The sequence below is a fragment of the Taudactylus pleione genome, unplaced genomic scaffold (genome assembly GCF_031769625.1).
Source record: "Taudactylus pleione unplaced genomic scaffold, aTauple2 ptg000513l, whole genome shotgun sequence".
In the NCBI taxonomy this organism is placed as follows: Eukaryota; Metazoa; Chordata; class Amphibia; order Anura; family Myobatrachidae; genus Taudactylus; species Taudactylus pleione.
Genome location: NW_028284915.1, coordinates 5619404 through 5646445, shown reverse-complemented (window position 1 = coordinate 5646445; position 27042 = coordinate 5619404).

Genomic DNA, 27042 nt, shown 5'->3' with positions numbered 1-27042 from the left:
CCCGGGCCCCACAATTTCTGATGGCAGCCCTGTATTGTTGTATGATTGGCTGGAGTTTACTGAATCTGACACACCCGTAGTGTCCAATCCCCCTTGTTCTGGATCCCAGTGGCTGTTCTCTACCTGCCCATTCCTTTTGCTCCCCTTTGCTCTTCCCTTTACCCTTCCGGTTTATTCCATCACTGTTTGTCCTTTGTTATATTACACCTCTTGCCACAATCTACTACCTTAGTTTATTTGACATGTATTATTTTGGTGACTTCTTTGTCTCACTGAACCTACTCATTTGGACAGTAATTCTGTACTGGTCAACTCAATGTACATTGTTTTTACTGTACACTCTCTTTTTATTGATCACTGTGTGATTGCATACTTTTTTTTGTCATATGTTTAAACTCAATAAAACTACTTGCTTAATAAAAAATGATATAACATGTTCCTCTTGGGTAGTAGGCAACAGTTGTCACATGAAAATCAATATTTGTTATATTAGAAACAAAAGATAAACATTGTATCTCCATCAAGTCAATTAAGTTATAATGGGTAGAAAAACACTTTGTGTAAATTACCAGTACCTGTTAATGTGAACCTTGTTATGATCAAATTAATGGATGCCAGAAAATTTATACCAATGGCAGGGTTTAGGGGACTTAAATGAATGGCAAATCCACTAGACAACTGGCAGCTGATTTGTGGTTTAAACTGATGACAATACCTACAGAGAGGATTAAAGGGTAAGTGCATGAATCTCTGTAAGAGTAGCCAGCAAGTATTTTAGGAGTACGTATTTAGAGAAGTTACCTGACCACAAGACACACACTGAGTAATGTCACAAGCCGCCACACTGCTGGTTCGGTGCAGGGTGAACGCCGAGCCAACATTTGTTGAAACTCCACCTGCCTCCGGTCTATCATTCTGGGATCAGCCTGGACTGGCTCCTGCGTCCATAACCTTCTCCTGGGAATGCTGCTCCGATGCCAGTGATAGCGTTCCACGTGTTTCCGGTTCCAGTGTGGTCTCTTGTTTCCAGTCCAGTTACCTGTGTCAAGTCAGCTCCATTGCACCAGTGGCTTGTGTCATCTAGGTGGCACAGTCCGCCATTTGTATTACCAGATGTTTGTGTCATCTGGGTGGCTCGGTCTGCATTCCTGTCTCCTGCCGTTTGTACTATCCAGGCGGCACGGGCGCACCTCAGCGTCTTGAGTACACAATCTTGTGTACCATTGCTGGTGTCATCCTGGCAGCACTAAGCACACTTCAGCATCCAGAGTACACTACCCGGTGTACTACCACTGGTGTCATCCCGGCGACACTCAGCGCACCCCAGTGTCTCTTTGCAAAGTTCATCCTGCCCTCAAGGCTGCTGCACAGCCTGGAGGCTGCTTCACACCCCATAGGCTGCAACTCCTATCAAAGACTATCATTATGGCCTCTGGACTGCATCAGCCCAAGGATCATCAGCCCTCAAGGCTGCTATTCAGCCCAAATGCTGCTGCTGGCCCAAAGGCCATACCTTATCCTACTGGCCCCCAGGCCACAACCAGCCAAAGGCTGCTACCAGCCCAAAGGCCACACCTCATTCTACTGGCCCTCAGGCCACAACCAGCCCAGAGGCTGCTACCGGCCCAAAGGCTACACCTTATTCTACTGGCCCTCAGGCCACAACCAGAGTAGGGGCTGCTACAGCAAGTCCATTATTCCAGCTTCCAGGATTCATTGTGCGGTCACCCGGACCCTGGCGGATTCCCTCAGGGCTTGTCAAGCCAAAGCTCCTCCTAGTATGCCATCAGGTATACTGTTTGTCCCTGAGAGACTTTGCAAAGTAGTGTTGAAGGACTTTCATTCTTCCAAGGCAGGGGGTCATCCTGACATTTCTAGGACTTTTATCTCGGTCTGTGTGGTGGCAGTCCAAGTCGAGAGACACTCGTGAGTTTGTCCTGGCCTGTGATGTTTGTTCTAGAAATAAGACCCTCAGGACTGCTCTGCAAGGTCTGTTGTGTCCTATTTCAATGCCCTCGAAACCATGGACCCACATTGCGATGAATTTTGTCATGTAACTTCCGGTGTATTCTCGTTGTACCGTAATCTGGACCATCATAGACCATTTCTCCAAAATGGTGCATTGTATTCCCCTGGTCAAGTTATAATCTGCCAAGGAGATGTCTGAACTGTTCTTACAGCATGTCTTCAGGCTCCATGGGCTTCCGGTGGATATTGTCTCCGATTGAGGGATGCAATTTGATGCCCAGTTCTGGATGTGCTTTTGTGTGGATTTCGGCATTAATGTCAGCCTGTTGTCAGGTACCACCCACTGTCTAATGGTCAGATGGAGCTGGTCAATCAGTCCCTAGAGCAGTACCTTTGCTGTTTCATCTCGAAATGTCAAGACAATTGGGCTTCACTGTTACCCTTTGCAGAATTTGCCTAGAACAACTCTTGCCATTCTGCTTCCTTGATCTCTCCTTTTTACTGCAACTCTGGGATCCTTCTTCTTCGTCCATTTTGAGGCTACGGTCAATTTGGATGAAGGTGCATCAGTCTCTCCTTCAGGCATCAGGTCGGTCCAAAGTGTGGGCTGATAAGCATCGAAGGCCCTGTAATTTCAAAATAGGGCCTTCCAGCTGCTTGTGTCACCTAGGCGGCACAGTCCGCCATTTGTATTACCAGCCGTTTGTGTCATCTGGGCATCTCCGTCTGCATTCCTGTCTCCTGCCGTGTGTACCATCCAGGTGGCACGGGCACACCCCAGTGTCCTGAGTACATAATCTTGTGTACAATCGCTGGTGTCATCCCGGCGACACTAAGTGCACTTCATTGTCCTGAATACGCAATCCTGTGTATGATCGCTGGTGTCATCCCGGCGGCATTAAGCATGCTTCAGCATCCAGAGTACACTACCCAGTGTACTACCACTGGTGTGATCCCGGTGACACTCAGTGCACCCCAGCATCTCCTTGCCAAGTTCAACCAGCCTCCAGGCTGCTCCACAGCCTGGAGGCTGCTTCACAGCCCATAGGCTCTGACTCCTTTCAATGACTGTCATTACGGCCTCTGGACTGCATCAGGCCAAGGATCCTCAGCCCTCAAGGCTGCTACTGAGCCCAAACACCGCACCTCATTCTACTGGCCCTCAGGCCACAACCAGCCCAGAGGCTACTACCAGCCCAAAGGCCACACCTCATTCTACTGGCCCTCAGGCCACAACCAGCCTGGGCTATTACCGATGCAATGGTCACACCACATACTACTGGCCCACAGGCCACAGCAAACCAGGCACCTCCAGTCCTCAAGGCTGCTTGACTGCCGGTCCAGGAGCTGTGATTGGCTTGAGGCCGGTGCCATATATGAAAAGCTATCAGCGTTGTATATCAGTTCTCCCTGCCATCCCTGGCTGCTAGTGCCACCATCTCTCTATATTTGAAAACCAGTAGGCGCTAAATCGTCCAGGCCGCCTGCACCAGCGTGGCCAGCTGAACAAACCAGTAAACCAGGTAATACCTGACCTTGCCCTGTACTCCCCCCCCCCCCCCCATGTTCCAGCCAGCCCTCCCTGTCCTATGCCTCCCCCTTGTCTAGGCAGCCTTCCCTGCCCCCCCCCCGTTACAGCCTTCCCTGCCCTGTGTCTACTTCCCTAATCCAGACAGCCTACCCTGCCCAGTACCCCCAAGTCCAGCCATCTTCCTCTGCCCTGTTACCCCCTGTAGTTCAGCCAGCCTTCCCTGTCCACCTCCTAGTCCAGCCAGCCTTCCATGTCCCTTCCCCTACCAATCCAGCCAGCCCTTTCTGCCCTGTACCTCCCCCCCAGGCCAGCCAGCCTACCCTGTCCCCCCTCAGGCTGGACAGCCTTACCCTGTCCCCCTTGTCCAGCCAGCCTTCCCTGCCTGCCCCCTCCTTGTCCAGCCAGCCATTCCTGCCCTTGGTCCTGCACTTCTACACTTCCCCTTTCTTCTGGCTTTTTATGTGGATTTGGCTTTTTCAGTGTATTTTATGTGGGTCCCTATCTATCTATCTATCTATCTATCTCTATCTATATATATATATATATATTAGACTCTGGATCTTGTATAGTTTCATATATTATATGATAGATTGACATGTTATAATAACAACCACAGCACAAACTTTGAGAATTTTTAAACTGGTTAATGCACCAATTGATGTCACACTCCCGTTGCAGCTCTGCCCACCTCTGGCCCTGCCTATTTTGTCAGTACCGGCCTCCGCAATTTCTAATGGCGTCCCTGTTTACAATTACTGTAATTTGTAATTGTTGTGTTGGGACACACTCAGAAATCTATCTATCAGGTATTTTTTTTTATAACATCTGCTTGTTTGTTGCCCCTTTTACTTATCTTTTGTTCATATTTATACCTTAATACATCTTTATTCCATAGCTAGTGTAGCTGAGAATATAGGAAAAGCATATCTACGGTATCCATTCTAGAATGAGCAGAGGGGACCTGGCATACGGACATGCATTTTGTCAGTGTAGAATGTGTCATTGATATATTACATTTACAAAGAAAATCTTGTATAAAGTTCTGTATGATTGAAGAAAGGATATAGATTGCACACAGATTACGCACTTTCTAAAAGCAGAAAGTAATTATTTCAAACATGTTTTAAACTATTTGGTTACTGTATGAAGTGCAGTTAAGCTTTCATTTAAATTAGGGGTGAGCGGGTTCGGATTTCTGAAATCCGAACCCCCCCGAGCCCCCCCGATCCGAGTCCGATCCGAGTCAGGCTCGACTTTTCCCGCCTGACTCGGATCTGAAATCGAGGCAAAACGTCATCTTCCCGCCTTCCGAGTCTCGCGGGTTTTGGATCCTATATAAGGTACACACGTCGGCGCCATTTTCTCACTCGGCTGTGGACAGTGAAGAGGGAGGGTGGGAGTTAGGGCTGTGTAGTGTAGTGTAGTGTAGTGCTGCTGTTGTCCACTACTTCAAAGTCCATAGGGGCTGGCTGTGTTGTGCTGTGCTGCTGTTGTTAATAGGGGCTGTGTCCACTACTTCAAAGTCCATAGGGGCTGGCTGGACTGTGTTGTGCAGTCAGTTCTCCATAGGGGCTGTGTCCACTCCAAAGTCCTGTGCAGTGTCCCAGTCCTAAAGGAGTGCTGTAGTGTTGTCCAGGGGGTGCTCTGTCCATCAGGGGTGCTCCCCCCAAGTGCTAAAAAAATAATATATTTTCTGTGTTTGTGAATTGTGTGCGCAGTAGCCGCACGTGCATCAACAAAGTAGTGCCAAGCGTGCGCCTGTGTCATAAGTAAAGGGCCGGCTGGCTTGACCGTTAAGGGTGCTGTAACCCCCGAAAGTACACTCCAGTCCAAACCAAAAAAAAATTATTTTCTGTGTTTGTGAATTGTGTGCACAGTAGCCGCACGTGCATCAACAAAGTAGTGCCAAGCGTGCGCCTGTGTCATAAGTAAAGGGCCGGCTGGCTTGACCGTTAAGGGTGCTGTAACCCCCGAAAGTACACTCCAGTCCAAACCAAAAAAAAAATTATTTTCTGTGTTTGTGAATTGTGTGCGCAGTAGCCGCACGTGCATCAACAAAGTAGTGCCAAGCGTGCGCCTGTGTCATAAGTAAAGGGCCGGCTGGCTTGACCGTTAAAGGGTGCTGTAACCCCCAAAAGTGCACTCCAGTCCAAACCAAAAAAAAAATTATTTTCTGTGTTTGTGAATTGTGTGCGCAGTAGCCGCACGTGCATCAACAAAGTAGTGCCAAGCGTGCGCCTGTGTCATAAGTAAAGGGCCGGCTGGCTTGACCGTTAAAGGGTGCTGTAACCCCCAAAGTACACTCCAGTCCAAACCAAAAAAAAAATTATTTTCTGTGTTTGTGAATTGTGTGCGCAGTAGCCGCACGTGCATCAACAAAGTAGTGCCAAGCGTGCGCCTGTGTCATAAGTAAAGGGCCGGCTGGCTTGACCGTTAAAGGGTGCTGTAACCCCCGAAAGTACACTCCAGTCCAAACCAAAAAAAAAATTATTTTCTGTGTTTGTGAATTGTGTGCGCAGTAGCCGCACGTGCATCAACAAAGTAGTGCCAAGCGTGCGCCTGTGTCATAAGTAAAGGGCCGGCTGGCTTGACCGTTAAAGGGTGCTGTAACCCCCAAAGTACACTCCAGTCCAAACCAAAAAAAAATTTATTTTCTGTGTTTGTGAATTGTGTGCGCAGTAGCCGCACGTGCATCAACAAAGTAGTGCCAAGCGTGCGCCTGTGTCATAAGTAAAGGGCCGGCTGGCTTGACCGTTAAAGGGTTCTGTAACCCCCAAAGTACACTCCAAACCAAAAAAATATATATTTTCTGTGTTTGTGACTTGTGTGCACTGTGGCTGCACGTGCATCAACAAAGGAGCAGCGCCAAGCGTGCGCCTGTGTCCCATAAGTAAAGAGCCGGCTGGCTCATTTCTTAAAGGGTGGTGTAACCCACAAAGTGCACTACTCTCCAGCAAAAATAAAAAAATATTTTCTGTGTTTGTGTGCGCTTTAGCCGCACGTATATATATCAATATAACATAAATGGAGGACCAAACTTTCTCTGATAAAAATAAAATAGGGAAAGATCAAGAACCACTTCCTACTAGTGCTGTTGCTGCTGCTGGGAGTTGTTCATCATCCCAGAGAGGAAGTAGGAACATCACTACTTTTACTAAACAATTGACCCTCCAACAGTCCCTAGCGATGAGGATGAAGTACGACAGCAGTCATCCTGAAGCAAAACGTATAACTGAGACCTTGACTGCTATGTTGGTGTTAGACGTGCGTCCGGTATCCGACATTAGTGCAGTGGGATTTAGACAATTGATGGAGGTAGTGTGTCCTCGGTTCCAAATCCCGTCTAGATTCCACCTGCATCCTCAAAGCAGCAGCGACAAGCGTGCGTCTGTCTGTTAAAGGGTGGTGACACCCTCAAAGTGTGCTACACAAACAATTAAAATATTGTTCTTTTTTTTTCTGTCTTTGTGAAATGTGTGGGCTGTAGCCGCACCTGCATCCTTAAAGCAGCAGCGACAAGCGTGCGTCTGTCTGTTAAAGGGTGGTGACACCCTCAAAGTGTGCTACACAAACAATTAAAATATTGTTCTTTTTTTTCTGTCTTTGTGAATTGTGTGGGCTGTAGCCGCACTTGCATCCTCAAAGCAGCAGCGACAAGCGTGCGTCTGTCTGTTAAAGGGTGTTGTAACTCTCAAAGTGCTCCAAAAAATAAAAAAAATTTTTTTAATGTGTTTGTGACTTGTGTGCGATGTAGCCACACTTGCATCCTCAAAGCAGCAGCGACAAGCGTGCGTCTGTCTGTTAAAGGGTGGTGACACCCTCAAAGTGTGCTACACAAACAATTAAAATATTGTTCTTTTTTTTTCGGTCTTTGTGAAATGTGTGGGCTGTAGCCGCACCTGCATCCTTAAAGCAGCAGCGACAAGCGTGCGTCTGTCTGTTAAAGGGTGGTGACACCCTCAAAGTGTGCTACACAAAGAATAAAAATATTCTTCTTCTTTTTTCTGTCTTTGTGAATTGTGTGGGCTGTAGCCGCACTTGCATCCTCAAAGCAGCAGCGACAAGCGTGCGTCTGTCTGTTAGAGGGTGGTGTAACCCTCAAAGTGTGCTCCACAAACAATAAAAATATTCTTTTTTTTTTTCTGTCTTTGTGAATTGTGTGGGCTGTAGCCGCACTTGAATCCTCAAAGCAGCAGCGACAAGCGTGCGTCTGTCTGTTAAAGGATTACATCGGTGACAGCATCCAAGTAGGCATGTCAGACAGTCCGTACCTGTACTGGCAGGAAAAAGAAGCAATTTGGAGGTCCCTGTACAAACTGGCTCTATTTTACCTGAGTTGCCCCCCCTCCAGTGTGTACTCCGAAAGAGTGTTTAGTGCAGCCGGGAACCTTGTTAGCAAAAGGCGTAGGAGGTTGCTTCCACAAAATGTGGAGAAGATGATGTTCATAAAATGAATGATCAACTCTTCCAGGGAGACCAGCCTCCAGAACGTACAGAGGGACCTGTGGTTCCAGCAGGGACGAATTAATACTCTGTGAGGATGAGGATGTACATAACACTGAAGAGGGTGAGGAATCTGTGGATGAGGAGGATGAGGACGACTTCTTGCCTCCGTAGAGCCAGTTTGTGCAGGGACAGATTAATTGCCAGCTTGTTTTGTGGGGGCCCAAACGAACCAATCATTTCAGCCACAGTTGTGTGGCAGACCCTGGTGCTGAAATGATTGGTTTGTTAAAGTGTGCATGTCCTGTTTATACAACATAAGGGTGGGTGGGAGGGCCCAAGGACAATTCCATCTTGCACCTCTTTTTTTTCTTTGCATTATGTACAGTTTGGGGCCTAGTTTTTCAATGCCATCCTGTCTGCCACTGCAGTTTCACGCCTAGATGGGTCACGTGTTTGTGCCGCCCACTCGTGTCGCTTAGCATAGTCATCCAGCTACCTCGGTGCAACCTTTTGGACATAGAAACACTATTGTGAGGTGTGAGGTATTCAGAATAGACTGGAAATGAGTGGAAATTAAGGTTATTGAGGTTAATAATAGCATAGGAGCAGAAAAACCTACGAATTCTGTGATTTTAGCTGTTTTTATGCTTTTTTTCAAAAAAATACAGATCCAAAACACAAAACCCAGAACCCAAAACACGGAAGGGTGGTTTTGGCAAAACCAATCCAGATCCAAAACACGAAGAAAGATCCAGATCCAAAACCAAAACACAAAACACGAAAAGTGGCCGGTGCACACCCCTAATTTAAATGGAACACAATGCAGTTTTCCGTTGATCTGTTTATAGCTGTAACAAGGCAGTGCATAGACATCATATAAATAGTTGATAAATGATTACTATGTAAACATGTCATTTAGTTTTGTTGAAAACTTAGTTAATAATTTAAATCCCATGCAGTATTGAGCAAGTTATCGGTTAGAGTACTGAAGCTGTTAAGGCAATTAAGATGCAAAATAAGCAGGTCTTGCCCAGCTATTAGCCAAGTGCCTCCCTATAAACTCACAAACAGCATGTGTAACTTTCCTCTTCATTGGCAGTATTCCTATTAACAACAGAGCTCCAGTGACACATTTATTCATATTTTGAAACAATATTTAAAGGGAAAATTTGCAGACATTTTTAAGATGGCTAATTTCGAGTCTTTCTTTCTAGCAAAGTTAAAGGGTGGTCTGCTGTTGGGCAACTTTGTCACACACATACCCATATAGTAAATTAGGGGATCCCTCCCTTGGAATCACACAAGGACTGAAGTTGGGAGCAGAAACACACATTATACATTCATCTGAATACTGCTGAGCTGCAGCAAACAAAGCAGTCATCTAGTCAATTCAGTAGACTATAGGGCCTGATTTAGAGATGGAGGACATCAGTGATGTGCCTTTTGGACGCAGCAGAGATGCTAACATTTAATAATGCAGTAGAAGGTGTCTGTATGAGAAAAAGATGCCTCCTCTCAGCATCTGCAATCCAAGTGCTGCATCCAAAGATGCAGCATAGGATCACCATTGATACCATCGTTTGCGATAGCCACAGTATTTGCCCATCTGAGTAAGCTTAAGCTTACTCAGAAAGGGCAACAGAACTGCTCAGCTGTGGTCAGGAAATCTAAAGATGTAGATCCTGGTCCCGGCACTACCAGGGACAACATGCCAGCTCCACCCACTCCCTACCCCCAAACAGCCACAACCTTTCAACCAGGCTGCAATTTTGGGGAACTGCGAGAGATCTCAGAGTAGAAGACCGGCACATGCTAAGTACAGATTCTGCGCATGCAAAGACCTTCAAACATCGGTGATGTACGCAAACCATCAGGTTTGTATGCATCTCTGAATGAGGTCCAGAATCATTAAAATGGACTGGTAGAATTGATGTATCCAATGCTTCTTACATAAAGATGTGGTATGTTTCTTGGATTCATCACTGGTGTCATTGAAAGGTTCTCTTTCTTTGCTGCAAATGTGACACAATATTAATGGGCTGAATGTATTTAGTGTTTTCGCACCTGGACTACTAAAAGCAGACGGAAAGAAAGGGCTTTCAGTCAATGACATGATAGGTGCAGTGAAGGGAGAGCATGATACCCATGCCAGTACCATGGTCAACATGGCAGAAGGAGATGGAAAACGAGAGCTCACCAAGGCCCTTATTTACTACAATTCGCATTTCAAATGTGTATTGCAATGTGATCATTTCAACTAAATTCGCATTGCGAATTTAGGATTTATGAAGAGGATGTATCAACATTTTCAAGCAGGGACAGAGCTTGCAAGAAATCCTCACTGCACACTATTTACTGTATTCTTTGCAAAAACTACAGTGACAGTGCCTCCGCACATGCGCCAACTCTGGCTAGCGCTAAATGACCGTCAGTCCCCGCGACCTCCCACTCTGGGTTCCCACCCGGTATTTTTTCACAATTCCCCCTTAGTACATTTCAGGCAGATCATATTTCCCAATAAGATATTAAAGGGCTTGAAGTCGTTTTTTACGAAAACTACTTCAATTGCCGTTAATACATTTCATTGAAACTAAAATAATGTGAAAATGGTGTGAAAACACCCTTATTCACATTATATTATTATAGTAAAAAAAAACTATTGATAAATAGAACCGCAAGAGAGAAAGCAGTGGGAGAAGTGGTGTCAGATTGGGAGATAAAAGTTGGAGACAAAATTGTATTTGCATTTGGAGATAAAGGGTATATTTACTATTCATCTTATTTACCAAAACGAGAACTGTATTTGGGTTTGCATTTATTTTGACACTACAATGATTCTTAAAAATTATATAGGTGAGTTTTGTAAAACAAGAGTAACTTTTATAGTAATTAGTTGTCACAGTCGAAGGAATTAGAGGCTGTGTTCCCGGGCTGGGTCTTGAATCTATTCTGTTAGATCTGGATGCTCTCTGGAGGAGACTGGGTTTAATGAAGTTCCTACGCATGAAAGAGAATATGCTGAGTAGATCTATGAATGAGTGCGGAGGACGGCTGGTACCCTGGTTAGGACCGGGAGGTAATAGGACTCCAGGTGACTGGAGAATGGCTGGTACTCCGGTTAGGACTGGAAGGTACCTGGACTCCAGGTGAATGGAGAATTGAGGGTACAATGGTTAGGACCGGAAGGTAACTGGACTCCACGTGAATGGAGAATGGCTTGTACTCCGGTTAGGACCGGAAGGTAACTGGACTCCAGGTGAATGGAGAATGGCTGGTACTCTGGTTAGGACAGGGAGGTAACTGGATTCCAGGTGAATGGAGAATGGCGGGTACACCGGTTAGGATCCGAAGGTAACTGGACTCCAGGTGAATGGAGAATGGCTGGATACACACAGAAGTATTAACACTGAAGTGTCAGCAGATACACTGGTGAAGCACAGTGAGGAGGGTCACTAGATAAACTAAGAGACTTGTTGCACTGGCAACTTGATACAGATACAGGAAGTCCTTTTATAAGAACTGCAGAACACTGATTGGCTGAGGAGGAGGAACTGTACCATTGGTGGACATGGGGGCATGTGACACTGTCCAAGATGGCGGCACCCATCTTCCCTGAACTACATTAGCTGGACCACGTGGGACGCCGGGCTCGCTGCTGCCAAGAGACTGCAGATGCCTGTGAAGAGAAGACACACCAGCGTGAACCGCTGGAGAGGACGGAACCGCTGCAGCACCACGTGAGAGTCGGGAGATGCTGCGGGTGAGCACCTGCAAAGGTAAGTAGCAGGGTCTGATTCTGGGGTCTCTGTGGGGATTTGTGACATTAGTTAAACATTGCACACTATGGGTCTGATTCAGAGTTGCATGCAAGTCAGCCGAAGATGCATTACATGAAGATAAAAAAAATCTGGATCATCACCTGTATCCACAGTTGGTTGCATCTGTGCGCTTCAATGCTGCCCCTATCCTACCACTTGTGAAAGTAGCCATCATCACTATCAGCATGAAATAGTTTCAGCCCTATACCTGGTGCAAGAGATCCAACTGACATCAGATTGAGCTCAGTGTACTACCTACAAGCCCATGACAAGCCCTCAGTACACTAAGCCTTTTTACAAATCCCTGTTTTTGCCAGATATGTCCACTCAGCTACAAGCAGATCTGGATTAAAGAGAGGGAGAGTGGGCACATTCTGTGGACTCACCTCTCTCTCTCTCTGCCATTCCCTTCCCTGGTTAATTATCTCACTTGTGAAGCTGGAGAGGAAAGGGACGGGTCAACATAGTACAGTCCTATACAGAAAAAATTGTGAAAATGCTGACGTCCCAAGATTCACATGACATCAACAAACCACAAGGTTACAAATGTGTGTCCTTTATTGTATGTATTGCTCACTTTTACAATAATGTGAAGGCCATCCAATTGTGATACACTTCGGACTGATTTTCTTCAAGATAAATTTCAAAAGTGGCACAGTACCTCAAATTAAAAAAAAATAAATAAAAATTGTGGAGCCTTGAGAAAAATCTCCGGTGTGAGATTGAAACGTTGGCATTATATGACCTAAAGGTCAACCTGTCTTTGGTATTTTACAAGTCCTGTGAGTGCCGCCCGTTCACTACAATATTGTTGGGGAACTCGTCATCCAGGGAAGGCAACAAGGCAATAATCTGTAAGGTGTTGGGGAGTGCCTGTCCTTTGGGAAATTGTGTGTGTGTGTGTGTGTGTGTATGTATGTATATATATAAACCAAATAGGCGCGGCGGCACTCAATGCAATAAAGAAACACTTGCAGCGGTTGCAGAGTTGGCACATGCTCGAAGGCACTGTCACTGTAGTTTTTGCAATAAATACAAGATCATCCAGATTAAATCAATCTAGAACCAACATAGAAAAGAATCTGAACAAAAAGAACAAAAATATAAATGACTATGAAAAATCAATATAAATATGAAAATAACAAAGAAAGAAAATAGAATATAATAACAAGCAAAATGATAAACTAACCAGAGTAAACAAAAATGGGCAACAAAATCAAGAAAAAATTAAGAAAATTTTTTTTTTGTTGAAAAAAAATACAGGAAAAATTTATAAAAAACATGACCGGCCCAGACTTTCATTAAGGCTGCGCGGAGACAAATTATCCAGGCAATGTATTCATCTACTCTCTGCCTGGAGTAACATCAGGAATCGATTGCCCCTTCATTTAGGTAACTGGAATATGGTCAATAATCCGGTAGCGTAGCGTGGCCAGATTGTGTGACGCTTCAGAGAAATGTCTAGCACTGGATGTTCACTGCCACCTGATGAGATGGCTTGTCTGATGGTAGATCGATGTACAGCCATTCTCTCTTTAAATGCCCGTTCCGTTTTCCCCACATAGTTACGGCAACAAGGACAAGAAATCATATATATTCGAATTTGCTCGTACATGAGACCCGGTGTCGAATCTTGAACTTTTTTCCAGTATAAGGATGTGAAAAGGCATCACCAGGTACCATAAATCTGCATGTAGTGCAATTAATGCACTACTGTGAAAGAAACAGTTTGGAGTTAAAGTGTGGCACATTACTAGGGATCTGTGCAGACCCTTGTGTTTTGGTTTTGGCTCTAAATCTTCAATGTCTTTTGGATTTGCTTTTGGCAAAACCACACTCAAATGTTTTGCTTTTCTTTAAAAATGTCTTAAAACAGCTAAAATCATGTAATTTGGACCTGATTCTGATCCTACAGTATTAGTAACATCAATAACATTCATATCCAGACATTTCCAGTCAATTTTTCACCAACCCTTATGTTGTATAATGAAATATACAGTTTAACAAACCAAGCACTTTAATTGCAGGGACTGACACTTTTTTGGCTGAAGTACTTGGTTTATTTAAGCCCCCACAAAAGAAAACATTTTGGCGGTTTGGTTAAACTAAGATACCAATGGGCTTAAGACTAACAGTTTTAATCATCCTCAAAGTTCAAGATGTTATCATTGGAATTAATATCTTCATTACACAATATTAGCTTGTCCCCGTTGGAATCCAACATACTGTAACAGAAGTCTCTTACATTGAGTGCTCAAAAGGTTCCCGGCTATGCTAAACATTGTTTCGGAGTACACACTGGAGAGTGGGCAGCTTAAGTACACCACAGCTGGTTTGTACAAGGGGCTCCAAATTGTCATTTATTTCTCCCATTACTTAAAGAGACTGGGTGAGATGCTAATTTGTACAATACCATTAAAGTATTCCTCCACCATTATATTGATGCTTACTGTATTAGAACAAGTTATTGTAGAGGTGTCAATGTATGTAGGCAAATCATTTAAGCCTAACCAGATGCCATAATGGGCCTGATTCAGAGATGGACACAATGGCGATTTTTAAGCAGACCTAGCAATTGTTGCACATGCATATAAGCTGTACTGCGCACAGATGGTGATTGTCTTGCAATTCTGCACATACAGATAACCCATTTGCAAAGTGCGTGAGAGGTAGTCAGCATTTGAGGGAGGTAACAGGGGTTGGTCAGAAACACACAGGTGTGTCTTACTGTTTAAATGCTGTTACATGGACATGCATAAATTAGACATTGCAAATACATACACAGCATGAGAGCCCTCTGCATGTCATGATTCAGTAGTTTGCTAAAACTGAGAGTATTCTCCAGTGTGCCGCAGTAAGGTGGTTATTTGTGCCCTTACTCCCGATGTCATGGTTTGATGTGTACATTTGGATGGCTTGATGTTGTTCCTCAAGTCATTGAAGCAAATAAAAAGTGGAATACCACCTGGTTACTGCCTCTTGCTTCAGTTGAAGGCATGGTAAATGATACTGCAGTTGCAGCTGCTGCAATCTTTTATGGTTGCTCAATGCAGAGAGTGCCCAGAAGTTTTATGGGCAACACTCAGCATGTCCTGCATCACCTGTCATTTCTGAACCACCAAGTTTATTGTGTGCACAAAACATTGTACATGATCAAACTGATCCAGTTGTAATGCTTGCACTATGTTACTTGCTTTAATGGGAATGACAAATCCTGAGGAGAGTCTTAGGGGTAAATTTACTAAAGTGAGAGTTTTTAAAAGTGGATGTCTTGCCCATAGCAACCAATCAGATTCTAGCTATTATCTTCTAGAAGGTGCTAGTTAAATGTTAAGTAGAATCTGATTGGTTTCTATGAGCAACATTTCCACTTCTAAAAATTCACTTTAGTAAATTGAGCCCTTAAGGTATCTACACACTTGATGATTTTTTACACAATTTGCCTGATTCTGAAGAATTTTGTGATAACAAATTGTGTAAAATATGCCCAAATAGTGAGTTTCTACTCACGATCACGATGCTGATGCGTGTACCCACAGGTCACACATTGCATCTTCAGATTTGCCATGCTGTAGGGCAGATTTGCCAATCTGGGACACAATGTGGTGCCGATCGTATTTTTTAATCACTATGTATCACACGATCCATCGTACGTCCCGTAATTTGACTGACAGATCCCTGTACATAACATGCCCAATCGCCATCTTGTGCAGCATCGAGGTTTGAAGAAGAAAGGACGCACACCCAAGTCTGGACTTTATTTGTTTGGTGAGTATATTGCTGCTGTATTGATGCACCACCACTGCCCACCAATATGAGCCACCTACTGTCCCCCTGTAAATGCATGACCCAGCCACCGCCCACTTATATGAGGTGGGTGGTGTCTGGGTCATGCATTATACACCCTGTCCCCCAATGCAAGCCACCCACCTACCAACTGCCCACCAATGTGAGCCACCCACTGTCCCCTTATAAATACATGACCCAGCCACCGCCCACTAATATGAGGCTTGCAGTGGCTGGGTCATGCATTATACACCCTGTCCCCCAATGTGAGCCACCCACTGCCCACCAATGTCATGGCACACCTATTAAATACCTAGAAAATATGAAAACACCACAAACATATTAAAACACCATAATAAATATTTTACAACACCATAAACAAATATATTACAACACTATAAGCAAATATATTACAACTCCATAAACAAATATATTAAGATCCTGAAAAAAACATATTAAAATACCATAACAAACTTATTAAAATCCTGTTAAAAACCATGTTAAAATACCATAACAAACATATTAAAATCCTCTAAAAAACATATTAAAATAACATAACAAACATATTAAAGTCCTGTAAAAAATATATTAAAAATACCATAACAAACATATTAAAATTCTCTAAAAAACATTATAACACCCTAACAAACATATTAAAATTCTCTAAAAAATATATATATTAAAACACCATAACATGAACAAACACTTACAAATTTACCTGGAAATTAAAAAAACAACATTAAAAATCACAAATCTATTTACAATTATTGCTAAATCTGTGTCCATATTTTTCTCCTTTCTAGGAATGTCTATGGATTGCGAGCGAGAATTTGTCACTGGATTCCTGGAGATCCTGCAGTCCAAAGAATGTCTATGGTGTATAAGCTATAGACAATAAGTCCCAAAAATTGGCAGCGTTAGAGGAGTTGCTGGAGTACACCAAAAAGTTTTTTCAGATGCTACCCTCAAAACAGTCTGTCAGAAAATCCAAAATTTAAGGATGGTGTACGTGAAGGAATGATTCCAAGCAGTTCGTAGTGGGCACCTGAGTGGACCATCTGAGGAGATTTTGGTAAGTAGAGACACAGACAGATGCTCAGAAAGAGCGCTCGCTCTGAACCATGGTGTTTTTTTTTTTTTGAGCGGCCAGGATGATGGTCGCGACAGTCAAGACCATCGCGACCATCGGGCTTGCGACCAGACCCTTGTGGTAGGGTCTCGTGGCCACAAGCCCCAGTGAGCTTTTGGCTCTAATAGAGCTGGATGCTCTCCCACTGATATCACTGGTGATGTCAGTGGGGCCACCCACAAATGGCAGGCATTTGCATGGGAATGCCTCCTTTTGTGAAGCCACCCCCACACCACTCCTATAAAACGGTGCAAGCTGTCGATCAAAATTGACAGCTGCCCCCTTTTGGTGCGAGACCCGGAGCGATGGAGCGCCCGTTGCTAGCCGGGTCTCGCACATGCACATGTCGGAGCTGGCTCCGGCGTGTGCATGCACAGTGGCCTAACATTGACCCACTCACGAGCACATAGCGCTTGCGAGCGGGTCTGAATCAGGCCCACAGTTCATACACCAAACTTTTTTTTTTAAACAAATTATTTTAGATTAATCCCAAATATCCACTTTAGTCAGTTATCTCAGACAATCCTCCTGCCATGGGACCGCACCTGGTACATTGAAATAGGCCATATACTCCTCTCTCACTTCTTTGGCACGTGCGGTAGATGTTCTTGTAATTGGAGGTGCAGACACTGAAGTAAACTGGGCAATCTCCTCCAGATGTACTGTATCTTCAGGTCAAGCTGTGACTTATCCTCATTGTGTAGTTTTCTTTTGCAAAAAGTTATGCAGCACACAGCACGCCATCATGTCCCAGTCTATCTTGGCCACACATAGGTTTATGGTGGTGTGGAAAATGCGAAACCAGTTACTCAGTATTCCAAATGCATTTTCCACAATGCGCCGTGCCTGGGATAGACAATAGTTGTAGATCCTCTTCTGTCTGGTCAGGCCCCTCTGTGCAAATGGCTTGATCATATGTTCATGTAAAGCAAAAGCCTTGTCTGCGACAAAAACATAATTTAGGCCCTGCTTTATCTCGTCTAGTGATGGCAAGTTGAGGGTTTTGTTGCTGAGTCTCTGGTAGAATGCCGTATGTTTGAACCATCTGAAGCATGGCCATTTTTGCCAACATCCACAAACAAAAATTTGTAGTTGGAATTCACCATTGCCATGAGAACAATGCTGAAGAAGTCTCTATAGTTGTAGTAATATGATCCGGTGTTGGCAGGTGGGTTGATGCGTATATGTTTTCCATTGATGGCTCCTCCGCAGTTAGGGAAATTCCAACGTTGTTCAAACTCTTCAGCGATGCTCTTCCACTCATCCACGGTGTTTGGTATCTAGAAAAAATTTAAAAAATGTGTTAAAACATGACATATAGTATTTTTTATCAATTTTTTTCCTATACAGACTCCCACCCAAGAGTCAGATTTGTCTTCAACTCTGGACATCAGTCTGATCGGGGACAGCAAGGTGGACACCTTATCCCCATGCCCACAGACCATTCAACCAACATCCTCCACACCTCCCCAAAGAAAAAAAAAGGCAGGGGAGAAAGCAGCAGCAATACACTGAGCCAGAGGACATATTCCTAGCAGGCGGAACGAATCCTCCAAAAACAACCTGACAACATAGATGACTTCACGGCACATATAAATAGCACTATGTGCAAAATGAATGGCCAAACAAAGAAAGAGTTCCAGAGGCTGGTGTATGATCTGTTGATTAGGTCTCTTAATTCAAATCTGCATGGTTCAACATATATAACAGACCCTCTTATGTACTCAACTGCCCCAACCACCTCTGTGAGGCCCCCCCAGCCCAGTTGGAGGCTACTCCCCCACCCAGTACCCCATCCACAAGCCAGGCAATTTACACTGCTCTGCTGGAGGCAGAGGATGATTTGCCCCATTATTAGAAAATGTAATGTCTTTTTTGTATTATTGTTGCAAGTACTATCACCAAATTTTATCACTTCCAATAGGTACTATATGGTATACAGTGGTGATGACGCTGATTGGACAAGGTCACTACACACATGGCGCAAGTACAGATTGATGGAAGCTGGGGCCACAATCTGCACTTGTGCCATGTGTGTATTGGCCTGTTTAATCTGGCATCTGACCCACCGTATAGCATACAGCAGCCTCGCTATTGGGAGTGATAAACTTTGGTGATAATGCTGTTTTCTAAATTTTATATGCATACTTAAAAATGTACATTTAAATAAAAAAATGTAAAAAATAGTTATTAGTATTTAAAGTCACGTTGCATCCCATAGTTTTGTACGAATTCACTAGATCACTCACTATATCATGATAGTTTTCTTTATGATTTCCAAGAATACAATTGGTTTGTTTACTTATAGATATGTTGTTATTTTGGGGGGGCTTACTGCGTATACCCAAATGGCCACAGCACCCATTTGCTGCTTGCTATATGATATTTCCCCTAACAGAACAATAGCCAAGTGTAACAATTTGGATTTTAGAATTAAAAATATATATTTTTTCCTGAGATGAGGGTGAGGGATTTAGGAACTGTCCCTTTAAATACATTGCAGTCCCTCCAGTGAGAGAGAATAAAGGAACAGAGTACAGTGTTGAAAGAGCTAGTATTTATTGTATTGCCATCTTATGTAAAATAGAGGTTGAATAAAATTTGTTTCTGTATGGCATATTTGTATTGAATTAGATCCAGTATGGTAGTTCATTGACACTTGTAGAGAGACATGCATTGCAGTGGGTAATGTGTTGGTGCAGTTGGAGTAGCAGCTAACACCTAGGTTTATGCCATCTCTTGATCTACCTCTTCCATCTGAGGGCAGCTCCCACTGCTTCAGTTTCTGAGGGTTTGCCCAAATCTAGATGCTGTTAGGAGAAGGCTCACACTCAGGGGCATCTGTCAATTTTTAGTTTATAATCATTCTAACTTGTAACTCTTTTTTTTATTCCTGGCATCTCCAGGCCACACTTATCTTCTCCCTAGCCAACTACCTCTACATCTGGCCTTCTCCAATCACATCCTCCTTTTTAACACACGCATTTCAAAATACTGTCATACCCAGGACTTGAACCCATCACCTTTCACTTGACAGTCAGAAACCTTACACATGGAGCTATCTGCTCCTGCAATGAAAGCCTGTGAATTCTAACTATATGAGACACAATATACTTTTGTAAAAAATAATCAGCATTGCAGCTGAGAAGATCTATGTAGTGTCTAGCTGCAGGGGATTGGGTGTGTGACTGCACACTACATATATCTGCCATGGTTTTAAACTGACAATTACAATCAGCTTCATATAGTTAGAATCCACAGACTTCTAAATGTATAGGTATTCTATAAATGTTACGTGTGTGTGTGTGTGTGTGTGTGTCATGTGAGAAAAGGCATAATACTGCAGGGGCAAATACAGGATATTTATGAGGGGTTTCCATATATACAGTGTGTATATATATATATATATATATATATGTATGTATACAGACTCACGCATATAGGTATACAAACCTATATACATACACACACATATACTACAAACACACACATACTGTATGTCACACATACCTTATACACACACACACACACACACACATATGTGTCATATACATTACAAAAATCTTACCTTGCAGCAGATCTGATAGGGACAGTATCTAACAGGCTGGCACCATGTTCTTAAGCTCCACCCCTTGCAGCAAATTTCCGCAATTCGCCTGTCAATTGGGAGGGGGATGGGGCCCAATGACTGGAGTCTAATTAAATTGTGTCATGTTGGCTCCGCCTCCTCCATAGTGACCCGCGAATCACAGCAATTTGCCGTGAGGGGGTGAGGCTTAAGAACACGGTGCCTGCACTGCTGTCTGTCAGGGGGGGTTTCTGGGTACTCAGAAACCCCCACTGCATGCACTACTGTACTGTAGCATGTGTTTTTATCTGGGTGCCAGGACTTGTTGGAACTTTGCATCCAACAGGCTGGGGTGGAGAGGGAAAAGGCTGTTCCTGACTTTTGCAAGTATACTGGGCCCCACAATTTCTGATGACAGCCGTGAACACAGCCACTGATTCCCGACCCATGTGGTACCACCACATCTCGAGTATCTTTGACTGTGAGTTCAGATGCTTGTGCAGGGTACATACACAGACCTTCCTACCACTGATATTTGCTGCGTATACACTACAAGCAACACTCTTTCTATACCTTCAGTCAGTGATCAACACTGCCAGCCCCAGGCTTGAGCATGACTCTTCTGATGGACAATCCTGCTGCAGGTGCAGCTTCACCAGTGCTCTCCTACATCTAGATCTGGTGAGTTATACAGCATATTTATTGCGTATCATCACTGCAGCCATTGGATTCTCACTGTATTCAGCAGTGACAGCAGTAGTACAAAGGGATTGGTACCTCTTCATATCATATGGGATAAATCAGATTTCAGGCACACCTTTTATGCCATTATTTAAGAAATGGGGGGTGTCAATCAAGGATGTAAATTGGGTAGTGCGGCCTGTGCCATGGTACAGGGCACCACAAGACAAGGGGCGCTGTACAGGTCTGTCAATTTTCTGGTCATTATTATTCTTACTCGTAGCTTCCTCTTATTTCATCCCCAGCATCTCCTGGCCTCCCCCATCTCTTCCCTGGCCATTCCCATGAGGTTATTCCCCTTTTTTGGGTGCATTATGTCCCTATTTGAAAAATGGGGTGGCGCCAATGCTCTTTCTGGTACAGGACACCAAAAAGTCTAGGGACGGTTGTGGTGTCAATTCTCTTTCTGGCCCAGGATACAAGTCCATTCGCACTACAGTGGTCACCATCGTGGTTTATAGAAGAGACAACAATGAAAATAAGAATGGATAAGTGGGCACTTAGAGAAAGAAAATAAATAACCTTAAAATATATGGAGAGAAAGGACAAATCTGAGGGAAAAACAGAATTATATAGTTGAAATATTATGAAGAGAAACCCTGTAAAGGACAGGAAATGAGACTTGGATAACAGGGAAAGTCAGTTGAATAAGAGAGAAAAGACCACAAAGTAAAATGAAATAAAGGTGACAGAGCAAGGAGACAGCTGTCAGAGTGAGATAGAATAATCAACTGTAGCCAGTTAGAGACAGGTAACAGAGAAGCTGACAGATAATTGTGACAGAAGTCAGATGTGAGATGAGATCTGACAGGAACGGGATTGAGAGGTACATTTATAGAAGCACACAAACAATGAGAAACAAGATGATAAGCAAAATGTAGTTGTTTCACCTTCTATAATATATACAAGATCAAATTAGGGGTGTGCACCGGCCACTTTTCGTGTTTTGTGTTTTGGTTTTGGATCTGGATCTTTCTTCGTGTTTTGGATCTGGATTGGTTTTGCCAAAACCACCCTTCCGTGTTTTGGGTTCTGGGTTTTGTGTTTTGGATCTGTATTTTTTTTAAAAAAAGCATAAAAACAGCTAAAATCACAGAATTTGTAGGTTTTTCTGCTCCTATGCTATTATTAACCTCAATAACCTTAATTTCCACTCATTTCCAGTCTATTCTGAACACCTCACACCTCACAATAGTGTTTTTATGTCCAAAACGTTGCACCGAGGTAGCTGGATGACTATGCTAAGCGACACGAGTGGGCGGCACAAACACGTGACCCATCTAGGCGTGAAACTGCAGTGGCAGACAGGATGGCAGTTTGAAAAACTAGGCCCCAAACTGTACATAATGCAAAGAAAAAAAAGAGGTGCAAGATGGAATTGTCCTTGGGCCCTCCCACCCACCCTTATGTTGTATAAACAGGACATGCACACTTTAACAAACCAATCATTTCAGCGCCAGGGTCTGCCACACAACTGTGGCTGAAATGATTGGTTCGTTTGGGCCCCCACAAAACAAGCTGGCAATTAATGTGTCCCTGCACAAACTGGCTCTATGGAGGCAAGATGTCATCCTCATCCTCCTCATCCACCGATTCCTCACCCTCTTCAGTGTGTACATCCTCATCCTCACAAAGTATTAACTCGTCCCCACTTGAATCCACCACCACAGGTCCCTCTGTACCTTCTGGAGGCTGGTCTCCCTGGAAGAGCTGATAATTCATTTTGATGAACATCATCTTCTCCACATTCTGTGGAAGCAACCTCCTACGCCTTTCGCTGACAAGGTTCCCGGCTGCACTAAACACTCTTTCGGAGTACACACTGGAGGGGGGGCAACTCAGGTAAAATAGAGCCAGTTTGTACAGGGGCCTCCAAATTGCCTCTTTTTCCTGCCAGTACAGGTATGGACTGTCTGCCATGCCTACTTGGATGCTGTCACCGATGTAATCCTCCACCATTCTGTCAATGGTGACAGTATCATATGCAGTGACAGTAGACATGTCAGAAATTGTTGCCAGGTCCTTCAGTCCGGACCAGATGTCCAAACTTGGTCCTGCCTGCCCTGCATCACCGCCAGCGGGTTGCTTAGGATACCTAAGTTTTTTCCTGGCAGCCCCAGTTGCAGGAGAAAATGAAGAAGGAGCCGTTGACGTGTCACGTTCCGCTTCAGCTGACAGTGTGTTCACCAGCAGGTCTTTGCACCTCTGCAGGCTTGTGTCGGCTGGAAAGAGAGACACCACATAGGCTTTAAACCTAGGATCGAGCACGGTGGCCAAAACGTAGTGGTCTGATTTCAACAGATTGACCACCCTGGAATCCTGGCAAAGCGAATGAAGGGCTTCATCCACAAGTCCCACATGCCGAGCGGAATCGCTCCGTCTTAGCTCCTCCTTCACTTTCTCCAGCTGCTTCTGCAAAAGCCTGATGAGGGGAATGACCTGACTCAAGCTGGCAGTGTCTGAACTGACTTCACGTGTGGCAAGTTCGAAGGGCTGGAGAACCTTGCACAACACGGAAATCATTCTCCACTGCGCTTGAGTCAGGTGCATACCCCCTCCTTTGCCTATGTCATAGGTGGATGTATAGGCTTGTATGGCCTTTTGCTGCTCCTCCATCCTCTGAAGCATATAGAGGGTTGAGTTCCACCGCGTCACAACCTCTTGCTTCAGGTGATGGCAGGGCAGGTTCAAGAGTGTTTGCTGGCGCTCCAGTCTTCGGCACGCAGTCGCTGAATGGCGAAAGTGGCCAGAAATTTTTCGGGCCACCCAAAGCGTCTCCTGCACGCCCCTGTCGCTTTTCAGAAAATTCTGCACCACCAAGTTTATTGTGTGAGCAAAACATGGGACGTGCTGGAATTTGCCCAGATGTAATGCCCGCACAATATTGGTGGCGTTGTCAGATATCACAAATCCCCAGGAGAGTCTAAGTGGGGTAAGCCACTGGGCGATGATTTCCCTCAGTTTCTCTAAGAGGTTGTCGGCGGTGTGCCTCTTACTGAAACTGGTGATACACAGCGTAGCCTGCCTTGTAACGAGCTGGCATTTCTGAGATGCTGCTACTGGTGACGCTGCTGCTGTTGCTGCGTAAGGTGATACATCTACCCAGTGGGCTGTCACAGTCATATAGTCCTTAGTCTGCCCTGTTCCACTTGTCCACATGTCCGTGGTTAAGTGGACATTGTGTACAACGGCATTTTTCAGGACACTGAGGACACTTTTTCTGACGTTTCTGTACAGTCTCGGTATCGCCTGCCTAGTGAAGTGGAATCTAGACGGGATTTGGAACCGGGGACACACTACCTCCATCAATTGTCTAAATCCCACTGCACTAATGGCGGATACCGGACGCACGTCTAACACCAACATAGCAGTCAAGGCCTCAGTTATACGTTTTGCTTCAGGATGACTGCTGTCGTACTTCATCCTCCTCGCTAAGGACTGTTGGAGGGTCAATTGTTTAGTAAAAGTAGTGGTGTTCCTACTTCCTCTCTGGGATGATGAACGACTCCCAGCAGCAGCAACAGCAGCAGCGGCAGCAGTAGGCGTAGCAATGCAGGATCCTCCGGAGGAATCCCGGATAGGAGAGTCAGTCATGCCAGTGACATGGCCTGCAGGACTACTTCCAATCCTAACTAAGGAGGAAATTGACGAGGAGGGAGTTGACGGTGTGGTTTGCAGGCGCTTGGATACAACAGGACAACGGGATTTAGGTGTCCCTGGACTGCTTACGGTCTTAGCCAAAGTTTCTGAACTTGACAGTAACTTTTTATGAACGCGCTGCAGGTGCCGTATAAGGGAGGATGTTCCTAGGTGGTTGACGTCCCTACCCCTACTTATTTCACCTTTACATATGGTACATATGGCAAGACAGTTGTTGTCCGGATTTGGATAGAAATATTGCCAGACCAAAGAGGTGGAATGTTTGGTCTTCTGCCCAGGCATGACCGTGATGGGCTTTTTCATCCCACGGACAACAACTGTCTCCCCCGGAGCCTGATTTAAACAAACCACATCACCATCAGAATCCTCCTCGCCAACTTCCTCCTCAGCGCCAGCTACACCAGTATCCTCATCCTGTTGTACTTCAACAGTGACATCTTCAATTTGCATATCAGCAAGTGGACTGTGGGTGCTCCTTTCAGCACTTGCAGGGGGCGTGCAAATGGTGGAAAGAGCCACCTCTTCCCGTCCAGTGCTGGGAAGGTCAGGCATCGCAACCACCACCACACTTGGACTCTCCTTGGGGATTTGTGATATCTTCTTAGAAAGCACAGTTCTTCGCTGTGCTTTTGCCAGCTTAACTCTTTTGATTTTTTTAGTGGGAGGAGGGCTTCCATCGTCATGTGAAGCTGAACCACTAGTCATGAACATACTAGGGATCGACCTTAGCCGTTCCTTGCCACTCCGTGTCGTAAATGGCATATTGGCAAGTTTACGTTTCTCTTCAGCTGATTTAAATGTCTTTTTCAAGGTCATTTTCCTGAACTTTGCCATTTGGGATTGTATGTGCCCTCTACTATGACATTGGGCATCGGCCTTGGCAGACGACGTTGATGGCATGTTATCGTCTATGTCATGACTAGTGGCAGCAGCTTCAGCACTAGGAGGAAGTGGTTCTTGATCTTTCTCTATTTTATTTTTATCGGAGAAAGTTTGGTCCTCCATTTATGTTATATCGATTTGATATATACGTGCGGCTAAACACAGAAAATAATTTTTTTTGGGGTTTGGACTGGAGTGTACTTTGTGGGTTACAGCACCCTTTAACGGTCAAGCCAGCCGGCCCTTTACTTATGACACAGGTGCACGCTTGGCACTACTTTGTTGATGCACGTGCGGCTACTGCGCACACAATTCACAAACACAGAAAATAATTTTTTTTTTGGTTTGGACTGGAGTGTACTTTCGGGGGTTACAGCACCCTTTAACGGTCAAGCCAGCCGGCCCTTTACTTATGACACAGGCGCACGCTTGGCACTACTTTGTTGATGCACGTGCGGCTACTGCGCACACAATTCACAAACACAGAAAATAATTTTTTTTTGGTTTGGACTGGAGTGTACTTTCGGGGGTTACAGCACCCTTTAACGGTCAAGCCAGCCGGCCCTTTACTTATGACACAGGCGCACGCTTGGCACTACTTTGTTGATGCACGTGCGGCTACTGCGCACACAATTCACAAACACAGAAAATAATTTTTTTTTGGTTTGGACTGGAGTGTACTTTGGGGGTTACAGCACCCTTTAACGGTCAAGCCAGCTGGCCCTTTACTTATGACACAGGCGCACGCTTGGCACTACTTTGTTGATGCACGTGCGGCTACTGCGCACACAATTCACAAACACAGAAAATAATTTTTTTTTGGTTTGGACTGGAGTGTACTTTCGGGGGTTACAGCACCCTTAACGGTCAAGCCAGCCGGCCCTTTACTTATGACACAGGTGCACGCTTGGCACTACTTTGTTGATGCACGTGCGGCTACTGCGCACACAATTCACAAACACAGAAAATAATTTTTTTTTTGGTTTGGACTGGAGTGTACTTTCGGGGGTTACAGCACCCTTAACGGTCAAGCCAGCCGGCCCTTTACTTATGACACAGGCGCACGCTTGGCACTACTTTGTTGATGCACGTGCGGCTACTGCGCACACAATTCACAAACACAGAAAATAATTTTTTTTTGGTTTGGACTGGAGTGTACTTTCGGGGGTTACAGCACCCTTAACGGTCAAGCCAGCCGGCCCTTTACTTATGACACAGGCGCACGCTTGGCACTACTTTGTTGATGCACGTGCGGCTACTGCGCACACAATTCACAAACACAGAAAATAATTTTTTTTTTGGTTTGGACTGGAGTGTACTTTCGGGGGTTACAGCACCCTTAACGGTCAAGCCAGCCGGCCCTTTACTTATGACACAGGTGCACGCTTGGCACTACTTTGTTGATGCACGTGCGGCTACTGCGCACACAATTCACAAACACAGAAAATAATTTTTTTTTTGGTTTGGACTGGAGTGTACTTTCGGAGGTTACAGCACCCTTAACGGTCAAGCC